Source organism: Barbus barbus (genome assembly GCF_936440315.1).
Source record: "Barbus barbus genome assembly, chromosome: 49".
In the NCBI taxonomy this organism is placed as follows: domain Eukaryota; kingdom Metazoa; phylum Chordata; class Actinopteri; order Cypriniformes; family Cyprinidae; genus Barbus; species Barbus barbus.
In genome coordinates this window covers 17,537,898-17,564,100 of record NC_136727.1, presented here as the reverse complement: position 1 = coordinate 17,564,100, position 26,203 = coordinate 17,537,898, and the positions used below count along the sequence as shown (strand labels likewise).

The window sequence follows — 26,203 nt, the reverse complement described above, 5'->3', positions numbered from 1 at the left end:
AAGTCCAAGCTGCTATTTATGTTGAGGAAACATCCAAAAAGGTTGTTATTTCCCAGTTTCTAATAGTTCCACAAAAACCGGGACTCGCTGAATATCACGTATGCGGATATCTGGACGTGGTTTGCTCTGAGAGAAACGCTCGTGAGTGGTGACTAATTCATTACAGTAATTAGCTACAGCATGACCAGTCCATCTCTGTTCTGGTTGAGAACAAAGCTTATGCATGCTAATGTGTGAGTTTCGAGAACTGCACAAACTCTGGAGGAACTGCAGTAAGGCCGAAACAAATCCATCTGCAAATCCAGCAGCTTGGACTATGACAAAAGTCAATATACGAATCAATAGTGTGCTGTTGGTTTTCATATGATACCGGGGCTAAATTATATGATGGAGCTTGGTTTGACAGTCTACTCTTTCTTAAAGAATTGGATCTATTGATCACTACACATCATTTGTCAAGACCTTCACTTTTGACTTATTAGTCAGGTTCAGTCGCCCAGACTAACCTATGGTTAAAACTGCAAGACTCTTAAAAAAAAAAAAAAAAAAAAAAGGGTCCTAAAACGTTCTTTTTTTTCTTTTTGTTTTTTTTGCAGTGATGTCATAGGAGAAACATTTTTTAAGTAAACCGTTCTTAAAAGAACCATTTTTGTTCTTTGGGTGACAAACTTTTTAATAATATAAAGAAACTATAAAAGAACCTTCCATGGATATTAGAGGTCCTGCATGTCTTTGTATTTGTTTGTTTTTGGACTACTAAAGTATAACATAAAATGCGTAAAAATAAAATACATAAAATATGTTTGCAGATAATACTTTGAAGTGTGTGTTCCGTGTGGGAATGTCTGTTTTTGTTTTGATCTTTTTGATTCTGTCCACGGCCAATATATACGCTGGCCGAGAGAGCTCAACGCGCTGCAACTTCAGAAAACACATGCAAATAGAAAAGCACCAGCAAATCAACAAAACATCTTCATCAATTTGACAGCAGGTGCTGCAAATGCTCACAAAACAAAGAAAGAAATGCACTGCAAATGCTCACAACACAACCAAATGAAGCATTTTATTTGCGTTTCTTTATTTGGTTGTGTTGTGAGCATTTGCAGTGCATGCATTGTAAAATTGAGACAGTTGTTTTCTTAATTTGCAGGTGTTTTTCCTATTTGCAGCACGTTGAGCTCTCTCGGCGACCGTAAATATACCCAATAGTATTTCGACACCCCAGGTTGCCAGTTGTTGGAAAACACAGAAATGGAAAACGAAATAAAAAGCTTCAATATCCAAAATCTCTATAACCACAGGCATATTAAAACACAGATAAAGCAACTCATCAACTGTTTAAGGCGCGTCGCTGTTTATTGTCATTAGCGCTCTTTCCTGTATGGTTCCTCAATCTGGCAACCTGGGTGAGCGTTGAGTCTGAGGATGAGAACAGGAAAAACAACTCTCTCCGATATTTTGAATTTGAACTGCACAGTGACTACATTGAAGAACCATTTTTGGTGTCCCAAAAAAAAACCTTTCAGTGAAACATTCTTAAAATAATCATTATTTTCTTAGAGAATAGCATGTTAATATTCTAAAGAATATTTTTTTCACTATAAAGAACCTTTTGTGGAATGGAAATCTTCTTTGGAGGTTAAAGGTTCATGGACCCATCAATGCCAATAAAGAACCTTTATTTTTTTAGAGTGTATGTGCGATTCTTTTGGAAAAATATAAAAACAAATCCCTGAAAAGCACTGAAACCGTTTTTGTAACAGTGCTAGACAGTTTTGTAAACAAACATAATTCTGCCAGTGAACCGTGTGTCTTAGCCAATCAAATCACTCAGAGGTGGCTTTCTGCCAATGGAACGAGTGTTTAATCTACCAATGGCAAACAGGGAATTGTTAGTGAAAACTGCCATTAGTTTTACCATTTCTTTTAATGCCAGCTGTGGTTCAAAAACTGCTTAAAGCAATTATTGTATGGGGAAGTTCTGTATGATTTTCTTCTGAGAAAATGGTTTGGTATGACATGAGGATGAGTCTAACAACTCTAATCAGAGCCAAACTGTACCATAGCGCTAGCTGAGATTTATTTTAAAGATTGGAAAGAGATTTAAGACTCCTAGCTGTAAAAAATGTGAAGGAAATGAAACTCAAAGATTCGAAAAGAGTTGAAAATCTGATGGAAGTAGACATGTCTAAGATTTGATAGCGTTAAATGGTGAACGGTTTGCCTGAGCTGCTTGAATTGACTGAGTCGGGTCTTCTTAACAGGGTGGGAATTGAAACCCTTTGCTGTTTAGACGCTCGCTGTTGGGGAATAACTACTTGCTTTAACCACAACAACTGTCTTAATGCTTGAGACGCGTGCTCGGGTCCATTACGTGGGTTTTCGTTTGAGAGCAAACCAAGTGTGTACTAAATACTGGTCAAAGGCCTCACACGTTTACACTTAATAAAGGACCTGATGAGTTCGCCGAGGAAGATAATTGCTTCATTTTCAGCAGAAGTTTCTGTTTAATGCAGAAACTAATTATTTCTTCACAGTTAATCTGTCGTCCTGAGAAGCGGAATCGCACAAGTCATGTCAATATTGAATTCAAATACCAGTTGTCGGCAGAGTCCAGACAAATCTTTGTCAGTCCAAAACAAGTCTCTCAATAATTTGGTTTCAATTAAAATCCCATTCAGGATGATGTTCTGCTTCTCAGTGACGGATACTTGTCCTCTGGCTAACCTCTGAAATGGATAAAATGCCAATTAAGACCTATTGTGAAGGACACCCTATCAATTCCTATTCAAAGGACTTCTACAGTGCCACTTTACGTGTTAATTCAAACCTCAGAGCATTAGCCACAGGAAAGACATGATATGATGAAACTGTACAGTTTCTTTGTTTGGTTCGATGAACATCCTGGGGAAAAAATGCACATGTATTTGATATATTCCAATATATAATTCCAATTGTGTGGATTGCTCACAGAAGGTTATCATATTTGCTTTAAAGACTGCAAATATCAAACAGTTTAACAACAAAGGACACCTTTATGGAGTTGTGTTGCCATTTTTGGAGATTGACTACTGTATATAAACACCATAAAGAGGAACACAGAGTTCTTCCAAAGAACATTTAAATTGGTTGAGGTTCATTTCCATCTGCAAATTTAGCATATCAGCAATTCAACAGAATGAAGACAGGTGGTTTGTGAAGTTCGTTCTCCATTTGTGGGTTTAAATCTTGTAAAAGTCCATTTCACACACCTGCTTGAACTCAAAGACTTAAATGCGAGCTAAATGCATTTGCAACTTCCCTAGTCTCGGTTTTGAGATTTGCCAATTGAAAAATCTTCTCTTATGCCTGCAGAAAATGGCCATGTTTACAATAAGTTAAATGTTATGTATCATGTGGTCATGAAGATATTAAAGGAATATCTTGGTTCAGCAGGTTTAATTGAAGCTGCATCGACTGCATGTCAATTCACAGAAAAAAAATAGACATCCACCAGTTTGTGAAACAACAAACACATGAACAATTACCTACTTCCAGCTTGAACAATTATCCCACAGACTTCCACTTTCAGTAGAAACCAGTCTAAATAATTTTCTGTGGCATTATGCCAAAATGCTATTGATACTGCTTAACTTGTATAGAGCTGTATTGAACCCAGAACATCCTTTAAACTAATGTAGCGAGTAATGGGTCTTGCCTGAGATTTTGCTTGAAATAAAATCCATTCATTAGCGCTAAACTAACAGGTGGTATTTAGTTGATTTTACCAGTCTATCAGTGTAGGCCATTTCAGTTTTGCCAGAATTTCTTTGCTCAGCGTGTTTAGCTACTGCCATCTATTGGAGACACTATAAAATAACTAGAGAAACCACACTAACATCATGAGATCTACTATACTAAAGAAATACACAATACTACAAGTTAAAACCCATTGATAATTGAGTTTGTTTATTATAAACACACAGCTTTTCACTTCACAAAATGTTAACTGATGGACTGGAGTGGTGTGGATTGCTTGTGAATTATTGTGATGTTTTTTCAGCTGTTTGGACTCTCATTCTGACGGCACCCATTCACTGCAGAGCATCCATTGGTGAGCAAGTGATGTAATTCTTCATCAGATTTGGAGAAATGTAGCAACAAACTCATCTACACCTTGAATGGCCTGAGGGTGAGTAGATTTTCAGTAAGTTTTCATTGTTATCAGCTGTTTTGACTCTTATTCTGACGGCACCCATTCACTGCAGAGGATCCATAGCTGAGTAAATTTCATTTTGAGTGAACTATCCTTTTAAAAACATTTTGATCTAACAGCTTATGCTTGCATACATTTACCTAAATGGATTGAGTATCCAAATTTTTGACTGATGGTCTGTCGTCAAAATGGATTAAAGGCGGGTGTTCAAATAATGAATCTGAGTAATGCGTATTGACTATTTTGTGGAAATAATTAAAATCTCCATTAACTCCAAACTAGCAGGCGACAATTTCTGTTGATTTATCAATATGTCAGTGTAGGCGGTTTTACGTCAGTTCTTTATGTGTTTATCTGCTGCCATCTATTGGAGACACAAGCAAATGAACCGTGCAAATCTTGGTAAGTAACTTAAGTTGAAGTGTTGTGAAAAAGTTAGAATAATGATGACACATTGAATTCATATAAAATGTTTCGCCCTTTTAAAACATTACTTCTAAACATAGGCCTATGCTATTTTAACGTTTATGGCTCACACTGCAGATAATAAAATGACTCAAAGTGACACATGATGTTGATTCACTTAAGATAGTTTAACTTACGAATATTATCCATCGGTTTCTGCACAAGGAAGATCTTTTTTTGTCTTATATTGTGGGGATGGAGTCGAGGAGCTCCATTTGCAGGCTAATGTTGCATAGACGATGGTCTCTCTGATGTACGCAAGATGCCAGAAGAGACAGATGGAGGCTCCTCTTGGATGCCGACCATTGATTTCCAATGATTAGCATTAGGAAGTAGCGCTGCTCTTGATTACTGCCTGGCAACCATGAACATGTCCTCCGAGTTTTAATTAACACAAAGTGAGATGCATTTCATTAACATTTGAAAATAGACGTCAAAAGATAGTGAAGTCCAGCAAGAGCGATTCGCATTGAAACCTCAGCATGAAGATTATCTTAATATGTATCTTGCCGTTACGTGGTAGATAATTTTTCCAGACTAGTATAGCCTATTTATAATAATAATAATAATGCATTTTATTTTATGGCACCTTTCAAAACACCCAAGGTCACCTTACCTCACAAGCAAACAAAATAAAAAATACAAAAAATACAAATCACTGCACAAGACAAAAACACACAACAACACCACGCATATACAGGTAAAGTGCAGTAGACTCAATAATACATTACAAAAGCATGTATAAAAAGATATGTTTTAAGACGTGTTTTAAAAGTCAGCAGGCAATCGCTATTGCGAATATCAAGGGGAAGGGGGGCAGCATAGCTAAAAGATCTGGCACCCATGATAGTTAGTCGAATCCAAGGTACCACAAGAGAAATTGAAGATGAGGATCTGAGAGCACGTGAAGGGGTGTAAACATGAAGAAGTTGATTATGGTATTGAGGTGCAAGATTATGAAGTGCCTTGTAAAAAAGTAGAAAGATCTTGAATTCAACTCGATACTTTACTGGAAGCCAGTGCAACTGCTGAAGAACTGGAGAAATGTGCTCAGTAGATGGTGTTCTAGAAAGAACACGAGCTGCAGAATTCTGAACCAACTGGAGCTTATGTAGCTATTTAGAGGGAACACCAGTGAAAAGGGCATTACAGTAGTCTATACGTGTAGTAACTAGTGCGTGAACAAGTACTGCTGTATTATTGGTAGGGAGAAAGGAACAAAGACCATTAATATTACGCATGTGGAAGAATGCAGTTCACGTGATACTATTCATTTGATTTTCAAAGGATAGTGTGCTATCCATGATAACACCCAAACTTTTAACCTGTGAGGAAGGAGAGATTGCATTATTGTCAATGAACAAGGAAAAACAATTAGATTTAGACAAAACAGATCTAGTGCCAACAAGCAGGGCCTCAGTTTTGTTATCATTTAGCTTCAGGAAATTAGCTGAAAGCCAATCTTTAATTTCAACTAGATAGCAGGATAAAGATGGTGGTGGAAAAGAACCAGTGGGATTGGCAGAAAGGTAAAGTTGGGTGTCATCCACATAACAATGAAAATGAACACCATGTTTCCTAGTTGCTCCAGAGGCGTGCGACCTCTGACATATATAGCAATTGTAAAGCGTCAGCTAAATGAATAAATGTAAATGTGAAGTTCTCGAGCTCTTTATAGAAGGATGGATTCTGATTGGATGTCAATGTTTGTATCGTTCATCAGCTAGAAATGGCTTTTAGCCCCGTTCACACCAAGGACGATAACTATAAAGACAACGATAAACATATAGTTCTAAAAATCTTTCTCAATATTAAAGAATATGAGTCCACACCACAAATATAACTATAAAGGCACAGAGAAACGATATTGTTGGAATCACTTTCAGAACCATTTTTTCCAGCACGATACAAATATTGACACCCAACCAGAATCCATCCTGCTATAACGAGCTCGAGAATTTAAAGAGCCACCATAGACATCACCAGACTCTTGGTCTCATCCTTTGAAATACTTTTCCCAGCCTTTAATGCAGCCAATTCCAATTGTTGCTTGTTTTGGGGAGTTTCTGCCTTTACTCTCCTCTCCAGCTGGTGAAATTCATGTTCAGTCAGATTTAAATCTGGAGATTGACTTGGGCAATCTAAGACTTTCCATTTCTTTGCTCTTATAAATTCCTTGACTGAACTGGCAGGGTGTTTTGGGTCATTGTCCTGATGCAATATGAAGCACTTCCCAATGAATCTGGTGGCATTTTCTTGAATATTGGTAGGCAAGATGGTTTTGTACCCTTCCAAATTCATTCTGCTACAGTCATTCTGCTTTTCACAGCTTTTATGATTTGTCTGTCATCAACTACTGTTGTTTTCTCAGCCGATCAGGTCGTTGTTGGTTGCTGGTGTCGCTGGTGGTTTCCAAACTCTTGATTTCTCCATGCCCTTTGTTTTGCTAGAGCTCTAACTGACTTCCTCTTTTCTTTTAGCATCCAAATTGCTTGCTTTTCTCTCAAAGTCAGCTCCCTCGTCTTCATCCTGGTTTGTGTGTGTCATCATCGTATGCAAGATTCAGAATACAGAAGTAATGGATACAACTGATACGACACATTCCCTGCTTTTAATACCTGAAGAATTAATGCAACAGGACACAGCTGATCACTCAGAAAGACCTGTGAGGTTTTAATACTTATGCTCACATCAGATAGAGGGATGAAACTCTAAAAGTGCTGAACTTCTTAGCTGGTAACACATATATGTGTTGAATCACCTAATAATAAAATGTGACATTCTGTAGTTTTGTCTCATATTCATCTTTTAATCATATTTATAAATGTCTTGACTCCACAGCCAACAGAGCAATTTTGTCTTTACTGTTCCAGTACTTTTGGAGGGCACTGTAGTTGTGGTGTGGACACCGCTATTCTTATATTTAGGATGATTTTTAGAACTATATTTTCATCGTTATCTTTATGGTTATTGTTCTTGGTGTGAACAGGTCTTAAGATGAAAAAGAAACATTTGCACACATGGACAATTATTTTATTGCATGTGAGAACACAAATGCATAATGCAGGCTTACTAATATACATTATCAACTGATAAGATACAGGCTCTCCATAACTTTTGACCAATGAATTTTAAATTGTTTGTGCGTATTAATACTGTGCTGAAAGTCTCAAAAAAGCATATAATACTATAGATAGATAGATAGACATTTAATGTAAAATAGGTTAAAATATTCTAGAACCTTATAATAAACATTAAATGGAATAAAATATTAATAAAACACACTGTATATAAACAGTAATTACAACATTAAATATTAAGTCACTACCATAAGAAATTAACAGTCAGTGATCTTGAAATATGGTTACATTTTCAGCTTTCCCGTCATGTGTACGATAGCAATTTGACGTCATAAGAGCCTTCCACCTGCAAATGGAATAAACATGTTAATTCAGTACAAAAGAACGATAATGATATAGGTTGATAGAAGTGCGACTCACGTCGAAACGTCCGATGGAAGCTGTGGTTTGGCTCGCCTGCATTATCTCAGTGAATGCCCACATCTGCTGAATGCTGGAGGAAACCGTCTCTGGATCAGGAAGTCCCTGGCGAACCAACACACAAACATTAACTGCAGCATTGCTCTGTTTATTAAAGGTATAGTGCACTCAGAAATCATCATCCTGTGCTCACCCTGACATCGTTTTTAATCTTTAGTATTTTGCTTACATTGAACACCAGCCAGCAGAGTGTGTGTAAAATAAAACAGAATTAAACAAAAATATAAAATGGGAATAATCTTTGTAGATTCAATTATGACCAGCAAGCGGCAGTAAAGTACTGTCATAGAGAGGGGAATAATTATTATGCAAGAATCAGTATTCTTTAAATATTTCTTCTAAAGCACATATGAGTATTGGTCTACATGATTTTGTTACTGTTGGTAGATGATTTTGAGGGATTTTAATGTCTACATCAACAAAGCTTGACGGCCATATATCAGGATTTCTGCAGGTCTTAAAGTCTTAATTTATGCTTCCACAAATTAAGGCCTCAGAAGGTCTTAAATCTGAAAGTCTTAAATTCATAAAGTCATTCAATGTTGCACGCATTGCAAAAAACCTTCCTCAGTATCTTTTATTTGTTTTCCATATCTAAACATCCTTAAATAATAATGCATTAACTTGAGATTCAAATACATATGAATTCATATGAAGTATTATAAAAAAAAAAAAGATATTTAGTTTATGCTTAAGAACAAATGTCTGCCATGTATATAAATAAAACTTTATTTCCTTTTGAACAAAGTTGATTTTTTTTTGAGCCGTTGGCCCATATCTTATAGTAATTGTGAACTCAACTCATTTTGATCAACATGTATCTTCATTTAAGAATCTTTAGACATATGTACCATAAAACAAGAAAAAAATACAGAGGAAATACATATATTTTTTTTTTGCAGTGCAATCAGAAGGTTCAGTAAATGTTATTTCCAGTGTTGGGGAAACTTGCTTTTAAAAGTAATGCATTACAATATTTCATTGTAAATTTAAAAGTAATGCTTTACTGGTTACTTGGAAAAAGTAATCTGATTACGTAACTTGTTACTTGTAATGCGTTACCCCAACAATGGTTATTTCCATATTGTAGTGGTGCAGAGCTGTTCAAACCAAAAGCTGAATGAAAAAGTAATGGAGACCTAAAATCTGTTAGAAGCTGTATTTCCAAACTTGGAAACTGTTGCCAATACAAGACATATAGATTTAGAGACCATATTCCCGTATTATTCAATTTATTCCTTACATTTTCTTTACTTGGTCTTAAATAGGTGTTAAACAGCTTAAACTAACCCTAACCCCGGATAATACAATATAATAATAACAACATTTAAGAAGTTCACAACATTCTTGACATAAAACAAAAACTGATTTACACAGTTCCTAACATTCATGTGCCTTTTAAAGTTACCAATGAACATGTCTTTTCCCCCAAAGAAATACTGCAGGTAAACAACAAATTATGAATTACAATTACTTTCTCTGCTTTTCAGGTGGTGAAACGGTTTAAAGAAACAAAGTTGAGCATTCATCAATAAATCTAAAGAGACACTTTCAAACCATCAAACAAGCGTCTTACATTTCTAATGCAAATGACAGATAAATGAGAACTGGGACATGGCCACAATGCTGAGTGATTGAAAAAACGACAACCTGCGAGTTTCATACATTTCTGTAATTATCTTTTCAGACTGTTCTGAAGCCACAGCGTTAATTAACACCTCACAGCTGCATAAATACTTGTGTGTTGCTAGATTAAATGGCATTAAAAGTCTGTCAAGGGAGCATTGTATATGCTGTTAAACAACAAGGTTTTCAATATTCATTAGATAACAACTGTTGCACATTATACAACAAAATTACACAGTAAGACACAAAATACTCACATTCAAATCAAGAGGTTCCTCTACGGGTGTGAGAGTGGATATCCAGGCAGGAACGTCTCGCTCCGAGTCCTGGAGAGACAGACACAACACATCAAGGTTTTAGTCAAATACTGATTAAAATAAAATACCAAATAAAAAAAACATCTAACAAACTGCAAAAAATAAAATTAAATAAATAAATGATAACAAAGAATTGGACAACAAATTGCAGAACACAACAATAGTGCATAAAGTTAACTTCAAACAAACACTAAAAAGCAACGAAAAAAGAAAAACAATCTTCTTTGAGTGTTGGAAAAACAAAACTAACATCCATGGATTTGTAGGTTTTGTTAAAATACAGATTCAAACAAAAAAAAACAAAGAAAGTAAAAGAACAGAAAAGAACATACTGGTTAATTATGTTTTGATACTTCTTCAAACAAAAATCTAAACAAAACTCAAGCAAACAAAATGCAGAACAAAATTAAATAAAAAATGAACAGAAAAGCAAAAACAAAGCAGAATTATTCCTCTCAGAGTCCTGGAAAGACCAAAATTACATCCAAACCAATATAAACAAAACAAAATTCAAAACAAAAGTTGATAAAAAAAAAAAAAAAAAAACTTTGCAGAAACACCGAAAAACAATAAATAAATAAACCAATAAATACATAAACACACACGTGCAAACACACACAATCAAAAGAGTCTCTCTTACCCCTGGAAAGAAAAAAATATTATCCACTGATCAACTCTGTAGGTTTTGATCAAATATTACTGCAAACTAAACGTAACAAAAACCAAGCAAACAAAATGCAGAACAAAATAAAAGCAAATAAAACAAAACAAGAAAACTCCAAACAAACAGAAAATGTTTGGTTTGAGAATAGAGCCGCCCCGGCTAAATGTGGATTCTCCCTCATTAAATAAATAAATGAATAAAGTAAATAAAAAAGCAAACAAAACCAGTCAGGAACATCTCGCTGATCAAACTCATAAAAGCTCTTCTACCTATCTATCTATCTATCTATCTATCTATCTATCTATCTATCTATCTATCTATCTATCTATCTATCTGGTTTAAAATATAATCTAATTGCAGGTATAGTTTTGCAGTTCCATTTATATTGTGACACAAACGACAATATATTGTACATGCGAACCTCTTTTGCAACGGGTAAATCTTAATTTCCTCAATGCTGAAATTGAGCCATTCGGAGGAGGGCTGTCGCAAGATGAGTCTCACTGTCGTCATGTTATCAGGCTCCGTCAACATCTGAAAACCCAAATACAGAGAAGAAAAGACCTCAGCAAGAAGTGACACAAATTTGGGAGAATTTCATGCAGCTATCAAAGAAACAAAAGTGGTTAAATTAAGAACAAACATCAGAATTTAACAGAGACACTAAGGACGTGTGTTTTCAAGCCTTAATTAACTAGACAGAATGAAACCCTGACAAGAGAGACACTGATTTCTCAAGTTTCTTGAAGTAATCTGCAAAACAGAACTGCTCCAAACACTTGACGTTTGTGTTGGGGTTGATATTTGTGAAGCGTGCGAGCTAAACAACATCAAAGTTTCCTTCTACTTCAGCTGACAATCTGATACTTGAGGGACTGTTTCTGTACATTTATTGCTTGGAGCTTGTTCATGTCAGATTGTTTCTCTGGAAGCACACACTATGTTCTTTCATCTCTGATTCTGCTTACTGTATTACAATATGAGCACAAATATATTAGATATATAAAGTTATTATACTCTGTCATTCAAAAGTTTCTTAATGAAGCCTCTTTTAAAATAAGTCTCACCAAAGCTGCATTTGTGACCCTGGACCACAAAACCAGTCTTAAGTGTCAATTTTTCGAAATTGAGATTTATACATCTGAAAGCTGAATACATAAGTTTCCCATTGATGTATGGTTTGTTAGACAATATTTGGCTGAGATACAACTATTTGAAAATCTGGAATCTGAGGGTGCAAAAAAATCAAAATACTGAGAAAATCGCCTTTAAAGTTGTTCAAATTAAGTTCTTAGCAATGCATTTTACTAATCAAAAATGAAGTTTTGATATATTTACAGTAAGACATTTACAAAATATTGTCATGGAACATGATCGTTACTTAATATCCTAATGATTTTTAGCATAAAAGAAAAATTGATAATTTTGACCCATACAGTGTATTTTTGGCTATTGCTACAAATATACCCCAGCGACTTAAGACTGGTTTTGTGCTCCAGGGTCACATTTATTTGATTAAAAATATAGTTAAAAACTTTAATATTCTGAAATATTTTTACAATTTAAAATATCTGTTTTCTATTTGAATATATTTTAAAATGTAATTTATTTATGTGATGAAAAGCTGCACTTTCAGCACCAAGAGACTGATTATTATAAATGTTGAAAACAGTTGTGCTGCTGAATATTTTTGTGATGCATTAAGTTTCAGGATTCTTTGATGAAAAGAAATTTGAAAAAACAGCATGCATTTAAAAAAGTATTTTTTTGTAACATTATAAATGTATTTACTATGACTTATGTTCAATTTAATTGATCTTTGCTATTCAAAAGTATTAAATTCTTTAAAAAAACAAAACATGGATGATATAGCTAAATAAATTACATTTAAGAAAGAAAGAAAGAAGTGACTTTTTTTTCCCCAGAGTAGCAATATTTTGAGCAAACAGCCAATGTTTGCAAGTAGATTGAAAATGTTTAGGCTGAGGCTGCCATGACCTTCACCGACCAACAGGATCTCAAAGAAGAGCTACATGACTATGTCAAAAACAGTGACGCAGCAAAATGTGTCACTTTTTCACACTGGGAAGTTACTGATGCAGAGGAGTCACAGCGACTGCCAAGACTGAGAGTTATCTGCTTGTTTTCTCTGAGATTTGAAGAGATTTCGAAGGCCATCTCCAGAGAAACCATGCAAATCTCACACACTATGACTGTGAGCATGTACTGTAACTCTTTAAATCATTTGTGCTAGTTCAAACAAAAATGAAAATCTGGCACCATTCACTCACCATAACGTCATTCTAAACCCACACACTCTTTATAATTTATATTTATGTGTACATATATCAGTGTTATTTAAGCATTATTTGTATACTGCTTTTTTAATATTTCGATTTTTAGTTTGTTTTATGTGACATTTATATACTAATATAGTATTTTTCAATATTTTGATTTAGATTTTTAATTTTGTTTTCAATTGCACAATAATTTTAGTTATATTATTCAATTATTTTGGTATGTAATTAAACAATTACTATTGTTACAGGGCGAACGAGACGTGAGGATCCATATGCAAGGCTTTATTACAAAGGCGAGGTCAAGAAACAGGCAAGGGTCAGATAACACAGGTAAATAACAGACAAGGCAAGAATATTGCTAGGGCTAGCGTGGGTCTCCGATCGGCGAATAATATCCAGAGGGTTTGACATGAGGGGTAATCCAATAACACGAGCAATAGTCCAGGCGAGGTGCAAACAGAGTCCGAAACAGCAGGCAAAAGGGTTAATCCAAGATACACAGGCAGGAGATCAGGAAACAAACAACAAGGCAACACAAAATGACTAGACTTAGACTAGAACTAGAAACTAGGACTGGAAACTTGGAATGGCTCCATAGTGTAGCTATCGCTAGAAGAGTGATATACGCTAGACCATGCTTCCCAAACCTGTCCTGGAGGACCCCCTGGCCTGCACATTTTGTATGTCTCCCTAATCAGACACACCCAATTTAGTTCTTGCAGTCTCTACTAACGAGTTGATGAGTGGAGTCAGGTGTGTTAGATGAGGGAGACAAACAAAAGATGCAGGACAGGGGGTCCTCCAGGACAGGTTTGGGAAGCACTGCGCTAGACAATACTCTGCGATCTGAAAGAGGAAGTTCAAGGTTTATAAAACGTGTCTGATGGGATTCAGCTGTGTATGTGTGTGTAATCAGTGCAATGGATGAAAGGAAATGTAGCCCAGGGTATAGTGTAACAGTCTGTGTAGTGTGAGAGTCCATGTGGTGACCTCTGGTGGTGAGTGAATGGAAATTCATTGACCGGATTCGTGACAACTATTATATTTACCATTTATATTCTATATATTTATAATTACACTTGCTTGATTATTTATTTATTAAATATTTTAGTTTTAGCCATTTTTGTACTTCAAATTTTGAAATATTGAAGTGTTATTTATATACTACTATTTATTAATATTTTGGTTTAGTTTAATTTTTATATATTTAATTTAAGTTTTAGTCATTTGTTGTGCGCTTATTTTGAAAAAAAACTATTTAGATTTAATTAGTTTTTATTAATTAAACTTATTTTATTATTTTTTTTATTATTTTTTTATTATTTTATTTTTAAATCTTTAGTATTTTTTGCAACTTAAACTTATTTTATTTCAGTTCAGTGTTCAGTGTCAATATATTTTTTTTCTCTAATATATTATTCTAATTAATGAGTACACACAAACTTAATATAATATATAATATGTATGCTCTGTATGCATTTATATCAGTGTGTCAGTGTTATTGCAGTATTTATATACTAGTATAGTATTTATTTATATATTTTAATTTGGTTTAAATTTTTACATATTCTGTCTGCACTATAATTTTACGTAAAAATAAAAAATATATATATTTTTTACAATATTTCAATTTAGCTTTCATTTATTTAATTTATTAAAAACTTCCAATTATTTCTAGATATTAATTTAAATACTTCCATTCTTCATCTAATATTTCAAAATAATCATTTTTGAATTTTACAGCCTCATTGTCTTTCGTTATATGTAAAATTTATCTTTTGTGTTCCACGATAAAGAGAGTAATCAAGTTTAGAAGTAAATGATGACAAAATTTAAATTTTTGGGTGACCTAATCCTTTAAATTCACCATAAACCTCCATATAATTGAGATGAAATGTCCTTGTAATGAAAAAAAAAACCCCTGCAAGGACTGTTTTCAATATTTCTCCTCTTCTTAATAAAGACTTATTTATCATTGACATCACAAACCGGCTTATACAGATTACAGCAGATGGGGTGAGAGCTGTGTGGCGTCCCAGGTGGGTTTGTCAATGCAAATATCATTCGATGCCACTAAAGGTGGCCATACAGCGCAGAAATCACCGTCCAATCATCTGAGAGTTCAGTCAAGGACTCACGTCTAATATCCCAGTGCCTTTGAAACGGAGCTAAAAAGCGTCGAGGGAGCCTGATCTCAATACATTAAAGCAGTCATTACAGGCAACTCACAGATCAAAGACCGGGACATCAGATCCCCGGAGAGCCACAAATGGGCCAAATCACCGTGATGACAAACAAAATGTTCTGCGAGCTGCTGCGATTACGCTGGGATGGCTGACAAAACTGTTAGGGGTTTTTAATTGAAAAACTGATGATATCCTCTGGACGTAATTGACGGTGTTGTCTCAGAGGAAATGATTTAAAAAGATTACAAAGATCGCATTTTTGCATGCTTAAAAAAGCAGTTATTAGGTATTTGTCGTGTAAGTAAACTGTCATTCATGCACTATTTGAAGAATTCAAAATCTGTAAAGGTGCGCTTAAACTTACTGTTGCTCGGCAGTCATTTCACAACACCATTTCCACCTAAAAACAGAAAACTTTTTACGTGTTTTGCCGGTTCATTTACATGACAATGGTGTATTGGCGGTGATGAACACGCAAACTTTTAAAAACTACAGTACGTGGTGTTTGTTTACAATGTGACATCGCCATCTACTGTCCAGGAATGGATGATAAATGAGTTTTTAGTCGTTTTCGTGGATCTGTGTGGATGGAGATCGTTTTAAAAATGTTGTCGTCTGTGCGCAAATGTTTTCAAAATGCAAATGAAAAACGTTTCCGTTTTAAGTAAATTGCTGTCATGTAAATGTATCCTCAATTGCAATCCTTACTTTCGCTTGAGGGTGAAATTTCCCCACGTGGATTTCGCTATTATTACAATGGACGTTTTTGGCCCGCAACATTTTGCCAAAATATTGATAATGTGTCTATACCTTAACTCGTAATGTATAGAAATTTAGACAACTGGAAACATTCAGCTGAAAATTTATTTTCGGTTTTGGGCGAAACTGTTTAATTGAAACAAAAGCAAAGCAAAACAAAACAAAAAAAAGCTAAACTTTCTCTGATGGCTCGTTTCTATTTCATGCAAACAACATAAGCTACAACTCGTAAACATCATGCTGGTTAATTTTGATTTCTTGCTTTTAATCGATCTTTCATTTTGATGAAGATGTTTCAGTCTATGCTGTTTTTATGGATAAAAAAGGTAATTACGACTTTTTATTTCACAATTCTGTTTTTTTTTTCTCTCAATTCTAAGTTTATATCTCACAGTTCAGCCTTTTCAGCAATTCTGAGAAATAAAGTCACAAGTTTGAGGGAAACAAAATCAGAATTGCAAAATATAAACTCACAATTGTGAGAATTTTGACTTTATGGCAATTTAGAGTTTACATCTCACAATTTTTTTATTTAACTTTTTCGCCATAGAATTAACAAAATAAAACAGGTAACTTTTTTTATCTTGCTTTTCTGCTTTCTCAAGTTTATGTCTCACAATTCAAACTTTTTTCGAACAATTTTGAGAAAAAAATAAATAAATAAAATAATTCCAAGAAAAAAAATCTGAATTGTGAGATAAGTTGCAATTACCTTTTTTTAAAAGAAAAAAACAACAACTATTTTTTAGTTTAGAGTTTTTAGCTGATAAGAGAAAACAACGTCACTTTTATTTTCGCACACCTGTCATTCAGTAAGATTTGTGCTTTGTTATTTTTGATATGAAACCAATTCTCGGTTTTAAAACTGTCAATTAAAAAAATAAATAAATTAAACAAAAAAATGTTGACTTGACATGCTTTAATGCGACGTGTCAGATCACTGTAGCCACTTCAGCTTATGTACAATTTATTTTTATATGCACAGAAAAAAAAAATCACTAGTAAATTTCACAAATTTTTAACAATTACAAAAAAAGGCAAGTGACACATTTAATTAAACTTCAAATTTTTAAGTAGAAAAACTAAAGTAGTATTTTCTTGTAAAACATACTCCAATAATATTTTTTTTTAATTTTTGTATTATTATATTCTACAGTCTACAACTGTTAAATTTGAATTATTACTAAATAAAAAAAAACATCAGTTTTGTTTTTTGTTTAAATTAAAATTGAAACTAAATATAAAATTAAATATTATATTAAATTAAATATTTCAGTTCATCACTAATATATTTAAAGTGCTGGTTAAAGATCGATAACCTAAAGGTTGAATGTTTAAACTGCCACAGAGGGTTTTTTTTTTGTTGTTTTTTTTGTACGTGGGGCACAAAAGCAGAACTTTTGCAGAATGTTCACGCTACTCATTTCCAAATGATAAAAGTTTTGGTTTCCTGTCTGTTTCTCATTCCTACCTGATGTCTGTAGATGGAGAAATAGTCATGTGATCCGGCCTCAGCGTGTGGGTTGCTCATGAGGCAGTAATTTCTCAAACAAGTGACCCACTTCGCAGAGCCGTCCTCTCTCCGCTGCAAACGGACCATCAAATACGCAGTGTAGTAGTTATTGAAAGAGAATCTAGACACAAGCACAGGAGATATAGCAGCATAAGCTGTGTATCGGACATTAATAAACCCATGCCGGTCGATCAATAATTGTGATTTTTATGAACTGATGTGAGAGATACTCACGCTCACAGGCTCGGCGAGGGTGATGTCTGTTATAGAGACGCCAGGGCGAGATGAATCAGATACAGTGTCTCTAATCTGCAGTGCCACAGCTGATTTTATTGTGCAGCTCACTGCTTTAACACTCGTGATTGAGCTGTGATAAGAAAACAAAAAAATCAGAACTCAAAAAAATAATATCAAACTGAGGCCCTTAAAGAACGTAGGTTCAAACTTCACAAAACATGTATCCATGTCACACTGATCAAGACACATAACCTCAGGCTTTATTATTAATATTATTTCTTAAATACAGAATTTTAGTTTTTTTTGCCATCAGATTTTCAAAAATACTCATTTTATTATTTTTAATATTTCGGTTTTTTTTTTTAGATTCTTTGTTGTTACTACTAGCTGTATAATAATAATACTAATAGTAATACTAATAATAAAGTTTTAATTTGAAAATAATACATTAAAAACAAAATACAGCCATTCAAACGAGCTTCAACAACATCTCTCTCTGTGTGTTTTTGGTTATTGCATAGCTTTCAGTAGTAATAAATTAAAATAAATAAAATAACACAATTCATAAAACCACACAGGAACATGAATGCTAATTAAGTCATTACTGTCACGAATCTGGCCTGTGGACTTCTGTTTACTCACCACCAGAGGTCACTCCTCCATCACATTGACTCTTGCACCACACCACTGTTGCACTTCACCCACGAACTACAATTCCCATCATCCATTGCACTGACGACACATATACAGCTGATTGCACTAATCACGCTCACACCTGAGAACTATCACACAATCACACACCCTACTTAAACTATGGACTTCCTCTTCCTCTCTGCCTGTGTATCGTCCTGCGTATTCTGTTAACCCTTCTGTGTGTATGTCTAGCTCTGCGTCTGGTTCTGCATATAACCCTCTCCAAGTGTTAGCTGCCTTACCGAGCCATTCTGTGTTTTGTAAGTCTAAGTTTAGTTTGTTGTGGTTATAGTCTCATTTCCTGTTTTCTGCCTGTTTCCTGGATTAATCCTTTGCCTTGCCCTTCGGACTCTGTTGGTTCCTCTCTTGGACTACTGCTCGTGTACCTGGATTATCTCTCTGCCTTGCCCTGTTGGATATTGTTCGCCGATCGCCGACCCACACTTGCCCTAGGATCTCTCTTGTGTCTTGCCCGTGCCATTTGTGTTTGACCTGCCTGTGTACTGACTGTGTTTATTATTAAAAGTTTGCACATGGATCCGCACGCCTCGTGTCTCGTTCACCTTGTAACAGTTACCAAATTTGCTTATTAGTGTTATTAATAGGCTAAATATTTATATTTGATGAGAATAAAATCCACGTGTAAATATGTAGCACAAATCTAAAAACAAACAAAAAAACATTTACAAATCCTCATGCATTTTGAAATAATTTTTAATATTCAGAATTTTGTCTTGCATTAACAAATGTAAAGACACAAGAACATAAATATTGTCATGTTTGTATTCACTAATAATAATTTGATAACTTAATTAGCATCCATGTTCCTGTGTGTTGTTATTTAATGTTTATTGAATTTTTTAAGCTATGCAATAAGCAATGCAATGAAAGCTATGTAATAACTAAACTTTTTTTATATAGAGATAAATGTAATGTTGTTTGTAAATGTAAAGACAACAGTATGACATTTATTATTATTATTTAACACAATGTTTATGTCTGTTTTTAACCCTGGATGACAAACAATTTGGAACAACAAAAACAAAACAACACAGGACATGTAACTTATGGTAAAAAGGCCGTTGTGAGAATAACGCGTTTAAGTGCTTAAACATGCTGTCTATGTAGGCAGCGTGTATATATTCAAACACGGCCAGTACTGAAGTTTACTATATTCAGCTGTCTGACTAAAATGTATTAAATCTTGTATTAAATAGCCGCTTTAGAGTCATTGCAGTCATCTGTGCAGGAATCAGAAGCAGCTTTGTGCTTTCATGTGTTGATAGTTACATCTCCGCATATCACTTCCGGTCCGGTGTGTGTGTTTCCTTAAAGGGCCAGTGTAATTAAAGTAAACAATCAATGCCTTATCAAAGGAACCCATCTTTACAGAACAACCGGTAACATAATAATAATAATAATACTAATAATAATAAATAGTTATCACAATAAAAATCACAATGTTGTTTTTTGTTTATACTTTTATGCTTTTAAAAATTTATAATATATATATATATATATATATATATATATATATATATATATATAAACAGCTAACTAACACAATAAAACATAATGAAAAAACATTTTTTGAAAATTAAAAAAAAAATGTTATCTGTTTTTGCAAATAAACTATTCATATAATATATAATATATATATAATAGCATATACAGTCTGATGAGAATAAAATCCATTTGGGTGTAAATATTGTGCAATATTATTTAGTTATTATAATTTTAATTTTATGTCTCTATTTTACTCTGCAGGACATAATATAAACAAAACAAAATAAAAAGGTAACACAATAAGAATCTGCTGTTTATTTGCATTGATTTGAGAAGAAAACAAAAAATAAAGTAACGTAAAAAAGCTAGCCATTCATATATATATATATATATATATATATATATATATATATATATATATATATATATATATATATATTGTGTGTATATATATATATATATAGAGAGAGAGAGAGAGAGAGAGAGAGAGAGTTTATTTGCTAAGTTTATTTATTTATTTATTTTTAAATCACGTTTTTTATTATGTTATCATGTTTTTATTGTTAGTTAGCTGTATTTTTTAGTTATTTGTTTGCCTAATCAAAAGAACCCAACTGCAGTTTGATTGAGATTAATTGAATGCACAATGAAAAAAAAACATGATTTCTGAGAATTGTTAAAAACGGAGTTATCTGATTTTGCAAATTAACTCTTCATACATAATGTTGGTTATTTAAGCAATAATTTGAGCTAATAAAACATTTAACATCAAAATTACCAACGTTACAATACGCACATTAAATCTCTCTTATCATGTCGCAATTATTCATATTTTTTTAATCCAGTGAGTTGAAGCAGTTCATCAAAAAGCTACGGGTAAAATGAATGGGAAAGAATTTAATAAATGGTGCAAATCACCTGTTTTTGTGCATAATCCAATCGTAAATTATGAAATATAGGCTCAGAATGACCTCTCGGATCTATATAAGATATGCCAAAAAGTCTTTCTTTTCACACAATGTTGCAAAAGGTTTTTTTATTACACTACCCACAGTTACAGGCAGAGGGCAATAACGCTCTTCTGTTTCAAACTCAAGCATTTCTTGTACAGTATGTGCTGAATCCTCTATGATTGGCTTTTTCTCTTATATAAAACACATTTCTGTTTCACCAACGTGTCTATTGTTCGCCATGTATGACATAACATGCTCTTTCTGTCAAAGTCATGATAATTAAGGATGCATAATTATTCATGAGATTCATAAACCCATCGTTGATTCAATATACTGGGCTCTGTGGAGAAAGAAAAGGCGTTTCTTGTATTACAGTGTTAATATTAAAAGACGTTTTGTCGTTAGTATGTGTATCTAGTCTATAAGTGCATACATATTTTTTATTATTATTTATAATTTATTGCATCGTTACTTATAACGTTATTGCATTTTTCCCCTGCTATTTTAATATTAATTCTCCATGCACTGGCTGCACTTACTGTAGACTCACATCAGCAGATTTATAAAATGAACAAAATGTTAATTAAAAGCAAATATTGACAGCTCTAAATTAATAATAATCATTTGTTTCCTCATTGTATAGAAATGAGTGACAAAAAGGTTCTCTGTAGGGAATGAAAAATACAATATTTTACCAGCTGGCCCATGACTGGCCTACTGGAGCAGCTAGCATTTAGGTGCAGGGTTTATTTCAATGGTCGGCAACAGGCAAATACTATCTGGCCCACGCCCGTAGCCAGATTATTTAGATAGCGGCTGGTTCTGAAATAGATCTGTCATGACAGCAACAGTTACTCACAATCAGAGTATGTGAGCGGAGTGGAGCGGTGTGATTTTGAATGGAGCGAGGAGACGGAGTGTCGTGGTTTTCACTCGCTCCAAGAACGCTCCATCATGAGTACAATTCATGCCAACGACCGTAATATAACTGTATATTTAGCAAGAATTTACATTTTACATTTTTATTAATTTAGCTGACGCTTTTATCCAAAGCGACTTACAATTGCTATATATGTCAGAGGTCGCACGCCTCTGGAGCAACTAGGGGTTAAGTGTCTTGCTCAGGGACACATTGGTGTCTCACAGTGGATTCGAACCTGGGTCTCTCACACCAAAGGCATGTGTCTTATCCACTGCGCCATCACCACGGACTGAAGAATTCACATGTTAAACATTTAGCTAAGTGAACTTGACAATTCTGAGTTACATTAATAAATAAACAAAAGAAAATGTGTCGTGGTCACTTTTTATTTTAAGTTGGACTAACAAATTCATTAAATTGTGATTACTTAAAAGTGTGAATCTACTTAATTTAAAACTAACAAGTTAATCTGAATTCAGCCTACTTCATTAAATTAAGGGGGTCAGACGAACCTACGTGGCGTTTGTCATCATGGTCTTTGCTGAGGTTTTGTGCCGATGGCCGTATAGTTGATGAGGCCTTCGCTGGGGATCTGTCTTTGGGACTCATCTAGTTGACATGGTCTCTGCTGACATTCAGGGCTATAGAGTTTGCTCCACCATCTGATCTGGATACGGACTGTGTCCGGGTGACCATCAGATCTGGATACGGACTGTGTCCGGGTGACTATCAGATCTGGATACGGACTGTGTCCGGGTGACTATCAGATCTGGCTACGGACTGTGTCCGGGTGACTGCGGTGACCATCTGATCTGGATACGGACTGTGTCCGGGTGACCATCAGATCTGGATACAGACTGTGTTCGGGTGACTGCGGTGACCATCAGATCTGGATACAGACTGTGTCCGGGTGACTATCAGATCTGGATACAGACTGTGTCCGGGTGACTATCAGATCTGGATACGGACTGTGTCCGGGTGACTGCGGTGACCATCTGATCTGGATACGGACTGTGTCCGGGTGACCATCAGATCTGGATACGGACTGTGTCCGGGTGACTGCGGTGACCATCAGATCTGGATACAGACTGTGTCCGGGTGACCATCAGATCTGGATACAGACTGTGTCCGGGTGACTGCGGTGACCATCAGATCTGGATACAGACTGTGTCCGGGTGACTGCGGTGACCATCTGATCTGGATACAGACTGTGTCCGGGTGACCATCAGATCTAGATACAGACTGTGTCCGGGTGACTGCGGTGACCATCTGATCTGGATACGGACTGTGTCCGGGTGACCATCAGATCTGGATACGGACTGTGTCCGGGTGACCATCAGATCTGGATACAGACTGTATCCGGGTGACTGCGGTGACCATCAGATCTGGATACAGACTGTGTCCGGGTGACTGCGGTGACCATCAGATCTGGATACAGACTGTGTCCGGGTGACTGCGGTGACCATCAGATCTGGATACAGACTGTGTCCGGGTGACCATCAGATCTGGCTACGGACTGTGTCCGGGTGACTGCGGTGACCATCAGATCTGGATACAGACTGTGTCCGGGTGACTGCGGTGACCATCAGATCTGGATACAGACTGTGTCCGGGTGACCATCTGATCTGGATACGGACTGTGTCCGGGTGACCATCAGATCTGGATACAGACTGTGTCCGGGTGACTGCGGTGACCATCTGATCTGGATACGGACTGGATCCATCACAGGTCAAGCCCCATTTACAAGCCAAAACAGTACAAAAAAGTTTAGAATTTTAAAATTAATGATGGCTTTGTTTCTTACAAACACACAGCTTTTCACTTCCTAAGATATTAACTGATGGACTGCAGTGGTGTGTATTACTTGTGGATTATTGTGATGTTTTTATCAACTGGTTGGACTCTCATTCTGACGGCACCCATTCACTGCAGAGGATTCATTGGTGAGCAAGTGTTGCAATGCTACATTTCTCCAAATCTGATGAAGAAACAAACTCATCTACATCTTGAATGACCTGAAGGTGAGTACATTTTCAGCACATTTTCACTTTTGGTTGAGCTATTCTTTTAATTTCCTTAACTATTAAGTGATAGTTGCTGGAGAGACTCCGCTTCAAGAGAGAATTGATGCACCAAACATTTGTAAAGTATGTGTCTGGTGTAAAGGGAAATGTGTAATTTCTGTGCAACTAACATGAAAGGATTTGTACAATGATAATGATTGGCTGTCAAAAAACACTCACCTTGTTCAGCCAGTGTTGCTGTTGTCGAGCAAGTCGGGAATCTCAAACAAACTACAATGTTTTAGAGGGAATACAGATAGCATACTAATACTAAAAGTATTTTAACATTTGAAAAAAGTTAAATGTTCAGTATCTGTACAAATATGCTACATCTCTTCTGAATCTGTGCAAATGTTTCCATTAGAAAAATACAAACATCAGCAAAACATGAGAAGGAATTTTGCATACGGCTGGTTTTCGGTCATGATGCACTCAGTTTATACCCCAGTTACCATTTTAAGGGAGCCTCTGCTTTATGAATAATAGATGCTTTTTTTTGTGTAGCATACTTCCAGTATATAGGTCATTTAGGACTTTGTATCTGAAAGTGCCTGCTAAAACGTTACAGGCCCATTGCCTTGAGCTCAAATGTCACTTCCGTCTCAGCATTTGTGTTGTAGTTTGGGAAGAATCCTATCTGCTTTATCGAGGAAACAATTTTTATCAGGGAGATATTGAAAAAGGAGACAGCTAATGCCTGCTGCAGATGCTATTATCAAGAGATCCATTAACTGTATCGCTGTGTGAAGAATGGCAACAAATTGTGCATGTGTTCATTGTGCATGCATTGTGAATCAGGGTCTGCATCGGGGGAAAAACGCTGCTAAGTGCTTTCAGCCAACGCTAGAGCAAAGCTGATTGAAGTATTGTGGAACATTTTGGAAGAAAAGAACGTATATTTCCTTCTTTCATTATTTTTGTATCTGGTTTGAACATTCTGATGGTTTTGTGAATGGCTTTCTCTTGAAAATTGCTTGGTGTTTGGTTAATAATCAAAAGCACACGCTAAGAGAACGGATTCACAGAGGTCAAATTCAGTGTTTTAGTCTTTTAGCGAAAATGTATTTGTCATTTCATGCTTATTAGGATCATTTGAGGCATTTCTGGCTGAAATATGTAGCTCTCGTATCCTCTCGTCTGTACAGATAAAAGATGTAATATCGCATTTATGCTGCAGCTATAGCTGAAAAATCTTAAAGGAATATGTCACCAAAAATAAAAATGTGCTGAAACTGACACACCCTCAGGCCATCCGATATGTAATATGTTTCTTCATCAGATTTGGAGAAATGTATCATTACATAACTTGCTCAGTGAATGGGTGCCGTCAGAATGAGAGTCCAAACACCTGATAAAATCATCACAATAATCCACAAGTAATTAACGCCACTCCAGTCCATCAGTTAATGTCGTGTGAAGCAAAAAGCTGTGTGTTTGTAACAAACAAACTCATCAAATAGGTTTTAACTTGAAATTGTCACTTCTGGCCAAAATACGTCCATAATCAATAATAACGCTTCCTCCAGGGAAACGTCAATTTCTAGTTGTCCTCTCACATTAAAATCCACAGACATATTTGTTTTGAAATATTTTGTACTGTTTTGGCTTGTAAACGGTGTTTAATTTGTGCAAATTTCTCTCCAGATTCAGACGAGATGACTTTTTTCAATGGACGAAGCAATATTATGGATTATGGATTCATATTTTAGCCTGAAGCAGTGGTTTGTTGTTAAAAATATCTTAATGATGGATTTGTTTCTTACAAACACACAGCCTTTCAAGACATTAACGGATGTGATGTGGATTACTTGTGGATTATTGTGATGATTTTATCAGCTGTTTGGACTCTCATTCTGACGGCACCCATTCACTGAGCAAGTTATGTAATGCTACATTTCTCCAAATCTGATGAAGAAACATACTCATCTACATCTTGGATGACATGAGGGTGAGTACATTTTCAACAAATTTTCATTTTTGGTTATTTTATTCCTTTAATTAGGATGCATTTGAGTGCTAATTAACCAACTAGCAAATCAGCTCAGTACAAAACTCTTTTAGCTCAAGCATATAAATCCCCAGCATACGGTGATTTAATCATCTATGTTAGTCCTGTAATATTTTTTATTTCTTCTAAAAAACTAGTGATTTTTTTAATTTTTAATTTTTAATTTTAATTATCACTCCCCTGCATCATCTTCCTCTCGTCTATCCCTCATTATTTTCAACAAACTACATTTACAC

At 35.1% G+C, this 26,203-nt stretch overlaps 1 pseudogene across 1 annotated transcript; it reads right to left on the bottom strand.

The window, feature by feature from the left end:
• Positions 1-7,980: 7,980 nt before the first annotated feature.
• Positions 7,981-22,505, bottom strand: LOC306867505 (nicolin-1-like; annotated as a pseudogene). Its single transcript has 7 exons — positions 22,413-22,505; positions 17,826-17,845; positions 17,544-17,706; positions 11,249-11,361; positions 10,104-10,172; positions 8,161-8,265; positions 7,981-8,086 (listed from the first exon to the last, which is right to left on the bottom strand). The product of its transcript is annotated as a nicolin-1-like (transcript).
• Positions 22,506-26,203: the final 3,698 nt, after the last annotated feature.